The sequence below is a fragment of the Chamaea fasciata genome, unplaced genomic scaffold (genome assembly GCF_029207755.1).
Source record: "Chamaea fasciata isolate MVZ Bird 193981 ecotype frontalis unplaced genomic scaffold, bChaFas1.0.hap1 SCAF_2, whole genome shotgun sequence".
Classification (NCBI taxonomy): Eukaryota; Metazoa; Chordata; class Aves; order Passeriformes; family Sylviidae; genus Chamaea; species Chamaea fasciata.
In genome coordinates this window covers 7,794,180-7,800,395 of record NW_027094087.1, presented here as the reverse complement: position 1 = coordinate 7,800,395, position 6,216 = coordinate 7,794,180, and the positions used below count along the sequence as shown (strand labels likewise).

Here is a 6,216-nt window from a genome sequence, read left to right as displayed (position 1 = left end):
AAACTATTTTTACCAGGGTCTTTTACTGGAACTGGAAATCAGATTGCAATTCCTCCATCCCTAAACCTTCCAGAAGCTCGTCTCCCCAGACTGTTTTCAGTAAATGAGACACAGCATAGAGAAAGTTGCTGCAGTTAATATTTTTCAGAGAGAGAATGAGAGTAATGAGGTTGTTCTAGGAAAGAAAAGAAATGGAAAACAAATGCAGAGTTATAATTTCCCCCCCCCCCCAAATGCGAAATTCATTCTTCAAGGCTTCTCTTAAGGAAGGTTTGAATAGAAAAACCACCCCAGTCCAAGCTGGCACCTAAAGATACTAGGTATATCAAACATTTGATGTTAAGGATTCTGAAAAAACTCGTTCTATTGTAGGACAAATGTTTACATGCCCCTATAAAGTTCAGTTCCTTGTAAAGGGGACACTAGCAATCCTCCTACATGAATTAATGAAAATTAATGTTGAATATTTTATGAAATGTGCTCTGAAGAGATTGTACATATTTTTATTTAGAATGTTGGGGGTTTTTTACCCATGTTTTATTTTCTGTCTCTGAGTAATACTACAACAACAACAAGACAGAAAAAAAATTCTGTTGTAGTGGCAGAAATGTGCCCGATAGCTGAATTTGACACTTTGAAATGCTGTAATTTTGACAGAGGAACAAAGACAGGCATTGGAAATGAGGTGTTACTTCCCTGGTCAGACAGTTTCAATTAAAGCTTGGGAAGGGGAAGGTTCTTTGAGTGATACACCTCACAGAAACAAGCCATAAGAAGTATATTAATACCAAAATGTTCAACTCTCCTACTGTAAGAGTGTGGCTGTGCAGGATATTTCCATCTAAAATGGCAGGATGAGTTTATGTGCTGCATAAAACCCAGTGTTATCTCTTCTGCAAATTTTCAGAACAGTTTATCTGTGCTTATTGGCAGCATTTGCAAACATCTAGAGATGATAGATACGGATGGGGGGAAGCAGGGTTAGGTAAGAAGTTGAAAGGGGGAGAAAGTGAGGAAGAGCTGTTTGAATTTGGAAAGGTGGCTGTTTCTGAAAGCCTGGTGTGAAGTGACGCTCCTCTGCTGTGCTCCATCTGCCTTTCTTCCAAGTCTGGCACCACGGAGCTCCAGAAGCTTGGTTGAAGGAAGGCACTGTCCAGCACCACAGCCCATAACTCTGACCACCCACAGCTGCTCATGGTTTGACCTCTCTGAGCCATCGCCCTCTCAGTTACTCCCACACCCAGCCGCTTCCAATGGCTTTTAATTTGGATCCACACCTGTGGGGTCTGACTTGTTTGATATCAGCTGGTCCTCCACTGCTGCCTCCTTTTATCCAGCCCTTGTAGCTCTTCCCTTCTCACCTCTTGCAGTTCACAGAAACCATTGGGGTTTGTGTTGTGCTTTTTTTTTTTTTTCATCTTCCTTTGTCTCTGGAGAAGGAGAAGGCTGGAGGAGCAGAGGTTGGAAGGTAGGTAGAGAAACAAAGGAGGAGGGAATTGAGAAGGAAATTTGAGGGTCTGCTAATGAACAATGACAACAACAATAACAATGCCTTAATGTATTTTATTTATTCTTTGAAAACTATTCACTGAAGAATAAATGCAAATTTGTTTCTTTTGGTAGCATGTTTGTTTCAGAATTTATTTAGGTAGTAACTGGAATGTATATTACTTAATTGCAACCTGTTTGCATGGGGAAGGATGAAGACAGAGCTACAACCAGCCAAGCTTTTCTTTTAGTGTACTTTTGTGTTGTGGGGTTGTTTTTTTTTTTTTTTTAGGGTAAGCATTGCAGTCTTTCTTTTTACCTTGTCAATCACACATAATTAGTACTTTCTGTGCACAGAGAGTTTTCACTGTCATGCAGATTGATTGGGAAAAGGCACGTTCTCTAAGGCCTCAGTTGTTCTGATGAATTAAATAGCCTTGCTATTCAAGTTAGTAAGAGCAGACTGTGACACATATTACATATGTATACTTTCTGCAGTGTTTGGAAGGCCACTTTGACTTTCATGGGTATTGGATCTGACTCGTAATTCTGGCTATCATAAACACAAGTGATCCCTTATAATAAAACATTTGGCAGTATTTACCATCAGAAATGCCTCTTTGCAGAATCTATGCTATTTTATGCCTTCTGCAGGCTATCACTCTAAATTTGTATTTAATTGGCACCTACACCCTGCTGAAGCTGGCATCCCACCTTGTCTGTGGGCTGAGTGCCATGCTGACAGATGGACACCAGTGCTGGTATGCTCCAGCCAGTTTTCACATTGCACACGAGTCTGAGTGGCTACGTTTTCCTTTGCAGATAGCAAATTTGAAAAATCTTAAAAGGACTTTGAAATAGAGGGAGAAAGGATGCACCAGTGTTTTCCAGCTCCGTGGTGGGAGGCCAGGAAAATACACTGAGGTGGTATGAAGCAGATATTAGCTGTGGTTAGCCAGGGCTGCTGTTCAGAGGGAGGATTATCTTCATCTCCACCCCCGATTAGCTCTCCACAGGGCTCACTCTGACTTTTCAGTGACATTATTTCCATGGCTAAGCCAAGTTTCTTGCAGAATACCTCTGCTAAATACAGAAATCCGATCTGTCCTGTGTCCCGTCTATTATTTCTGCTCAATAGAAGCTTTATAAAGACAGCTTTGCAAAAGAGCATCATTCAAATGGCTATTTAACTCCTCAGTGAAGAAGGTATGTTCCAGAAAAGAAAAAGAAAAGAAATCAGTAATTATGCTGTCTCATTATTCTTCAGCATTTAATACACATTTCAATACTTCCTGTTCAGCGTTTCTTTTCCTTTCTTCAGGCAATTAGCTGCCAAGACATAAACATAATAAAAGCTAAACTGTAGAGGAGAGGGTTTTTCAGCCTTTTGCTAATGCAGGCACAGACTTCAAATCTCAACCTGAATGCTCTTTACAGATTGACAAGGGGCACGTTATTCCAAGTCATTCCGTATTATGTGTGAAGAGTGCCCCAGCTGTGTCACTGCTGAGGTTAAAAGGTGTTAGTGCTTGCTTCTTTTAAATGAGCATAGTAAATGAAAGTGAACAATTAAGTAAGAAATTTGGCTTGCTATCTCCGCATGCTGCGTTTTATTGTGGTGTTGCCAGCTTCTCTGAATGAAAACACAAGAGCAAATTAAACAGCTTTATGAACTCGCAGGAGGAGCAGTTGTTCTAGTGGCTTTCATACAAATGCCTAATTAATTCTTGAAGTAACCCAAATTGTTCTTTTGTGATCTGTGAATGGGAATTTGCGAGGAACCTGTGCAGATGAAACTAAGTGAAAGGAGAGCTGGGATTTAATGATTAGCTGGCAGTTTGCACTCGCTGGGTCCAGGAAATTTTAGTTATCTTTCTCATTAATATTGCATTACAAAGTTAATGAAACATTTGGGTGAATATGTTATAAGTAATAAGGCATTAATGTTATTTTTCGATTAGTCAGTTATGCTAATGGGCATCTGTCATTTTTTTACCAGTGTTGATTTGAATTATTTGGGCATATGTTAAAATAAAGGTATGATGCATTTAAACCCCAAAATTTAACAAAAACCCTTATGCTTGGCTAGTAGTAGGGGACTTGAACTAATTTATTAACAGAAAGACAATGTTACGTTAGGAGAAATGTTGACAACTCTATAACTTGTTTGCTTCTTTCCAATGTTTTAGGAAACCTCAGTTTAAATTCTTTTTGTTTCATGTCAATCCCACATGAAATAATAAAAAAAAAACTTAAAAATTGACATAAAATATTCATTATTCTACGCCACAACATCTTCAGAGCATGTCTTGAAGTTAATGAATTATCAGAAATTATTGAAAAAACTACTTATTGTAGTATTCCTATTCACTGCACCACTGCAGGGTCTGAATCCCCTGGAGACAGCAGAATTAATGTGGTGTCAAGCAACAGCACCTTCATGGGTAATATTAATCCAAACTCTCCTTTTTTGTAAGCACATTTGATATGGAGAGTTGTAATCGTTTATATCAAAGAAGTGTCGTTCTGTTACATATTTAAAGGTCAAAGTTAACTGGTTTTAGGTAACAGTTGACCAGGTCTCTCTCTATGTCCTTTGGAATACAGAATACCATGAATTATATGTGTACACTTTCTTTAGCAGGTCTTTTAATAGTGGACAGTGAAGTCAGACAATGGGCAAAATGTAAACAGCAGAAAAAAGCTTGTCCAGGGTGCATCAAAGCATCGTGTAATGTGCTGGCAGCCATAGGTGTGAAATAACTCCTGTGCATCTCCAGCAGGAACACTGAAAGGAGCTGTACTTGGGGAGGGGAGAGCTTGCTTTCTTCATCCCCTTTTAAACATGTACCACATGATTTCCCCCCTACTGTATTTTCATTTAAACTTGGGAATTCTTTTTTGAGTAAGAACCCAGCCACTGTTAGCATTTGAGCCAGGTTTTACTGATTTAGCATAACTTGTATGTTTGAATTTGTTTGCTTGCTAGTACTTTTTTTTTTTTAAGTCTGCCTATCCTTGTACTTGCAACAACTTTCTTGAAGATTGTATTAAGCTTATCATAGATTTAAAACAGTCTGATTTAATTTGCTGTTTACATAGTGGAGATGCAATTTAACACCATGTTGTGTGTTTTTTCATTAGCTGAGAAATGTGGAACAGGTTTACATTTCCACAGGTCTGCAAAGCCTGATCCATCTGGCCCATAAAATGGAAGTGATTTCTTGTCAAAGCAAATCTCTCCACTTTTCTGAGGTTTAAAATAGGCCCCTCAACTGCTCGATTATTTTCATGAGCTGTAGCAAAGACCTACTTTACATTAAAAAAAAAAAAAACCCCGACAAAAAACCATGACAAAACCCACTCTGGAATAATGACATAAAGCAGTATTTAGCCATGATGAGAATAAAACATAAACAGACTTTGAAGAAAAAGAAAAGGTCTTGAAATCTTTGGAAGATAAAAACCTTTTGCTCCCACTGCCCATGTTGATCTGGAAAACGTCCTGATCTAGAGGAAACACATAAGTATTGCTAGAATGTAGTAAAACCCTGAATGGATAAGCTAATGTTGTCCTGTATGGTGATCTATAATAGTCATTATTCATGGATTGATATGGACAGTGTTGATTGCAGAAGTTCTAGTTGATTGACAATGTCTTGGTTTGATTAGAAGCTGTTTTCTACTCTACCAGATTGTCACTGGTCAGTTGAATTCATACTTCATACAACACTGGATCCAATATTTTAGGTAAAGGTAAGCTGTAACCACAGCAGTAATGGTAACTCTAAAATTGCTTGTTCCCTGACCCTAATTTATAGTGAGTACATTCACAAGGTCATATGAAGATCAGGATTTCCTGTGTGTCTGTGTGTGATGCATGCACACTTATATCCCAGGGGAGCATTTTATTTAGTGAGAGACTTTCAAACTTAGGTAAAAAGAATGAGGGCTTAAACTGGAAGGTTACACAAAGAAAGTTATGTTTTAATACCACAGCAGACTTTGCTTTTTTTATCAAACAACAACTGATGGGTTTTTACAACCTATTGTCAGTGTCCCTCTGAAAAAATTTGGAAGAGAAAGAGCAAGTCTGTGTTTCCTCTCTTGTGTAAACCTGTGATTAAAAATATATATGAATAAGCATATTTTATAGATTGACTCCAAGAACTGAAGATGTTGACAGCATCAGGGACACTTGATGGATCACAAAGTTGTCTAATTTGCTACATTTGACTGTATGAAAATTTTTCCAAGTTACAGAAGAGAGTGTCAGAAATGCAAAATAGAGAAGAGCACTACTTGGCTTACCTGTATATGCTTATAAGGCATAAATTGTGATGTAGGGATGTGCATTCACAACCCGCAGGCAGTGAATAAGTCTGGCATGTATAACTTTCAAAAGAGAATGTGATTTACTCATATAGATGAATTATTAGATATGTGTTTCTTTTATATATACATATAATGTCTAATAGATATCTATATTTAATATGGGTAATACCTCTTTGTCAGATCATCATTCTAGCGACACATTCGAGTTTCTGGGAGGCTGGAGCAGAGCTGTGTGCTTTGAAACAGTCAATATTAGTTCAGTCAACCTTTGCCAAGTACGGCCATATGTGGTACACCTAATTCTGCCTAACCCCTTCAGCTTTCTGTCACAGTTATTGCTAATGCAGTATATTATTTTCCTGGACCCGTGGCTTGCCTCTGTCTCCCACAGGG

General features: G+C 38.3%; 1 long non-coding RNA gene across 3 annotated transcripts in view; it reads left to right on the top strand.

Annotated features, from left to right (window-relative positions):
• The first annotated feature begins 1,339 nt into the window (after positions 1–1,339).
• Positions 1,340–6,216, top strand: part of LOC136305013 (uncharacterized) — a 57,997-nt gene continuing 53,120 nt past the window's right edge. For all 3 annotated transcript variants that reach the window (XR_010724977.1, XR_010724971.1, XR_010724978.1), the window contains exon 1: positions 1,340–1,468. This is a non-coding gene — a long non-coding RNA (uncharacterized lncRNA). The remainder of the gene's footprint in view (positions 1,469–6,216) is intronic.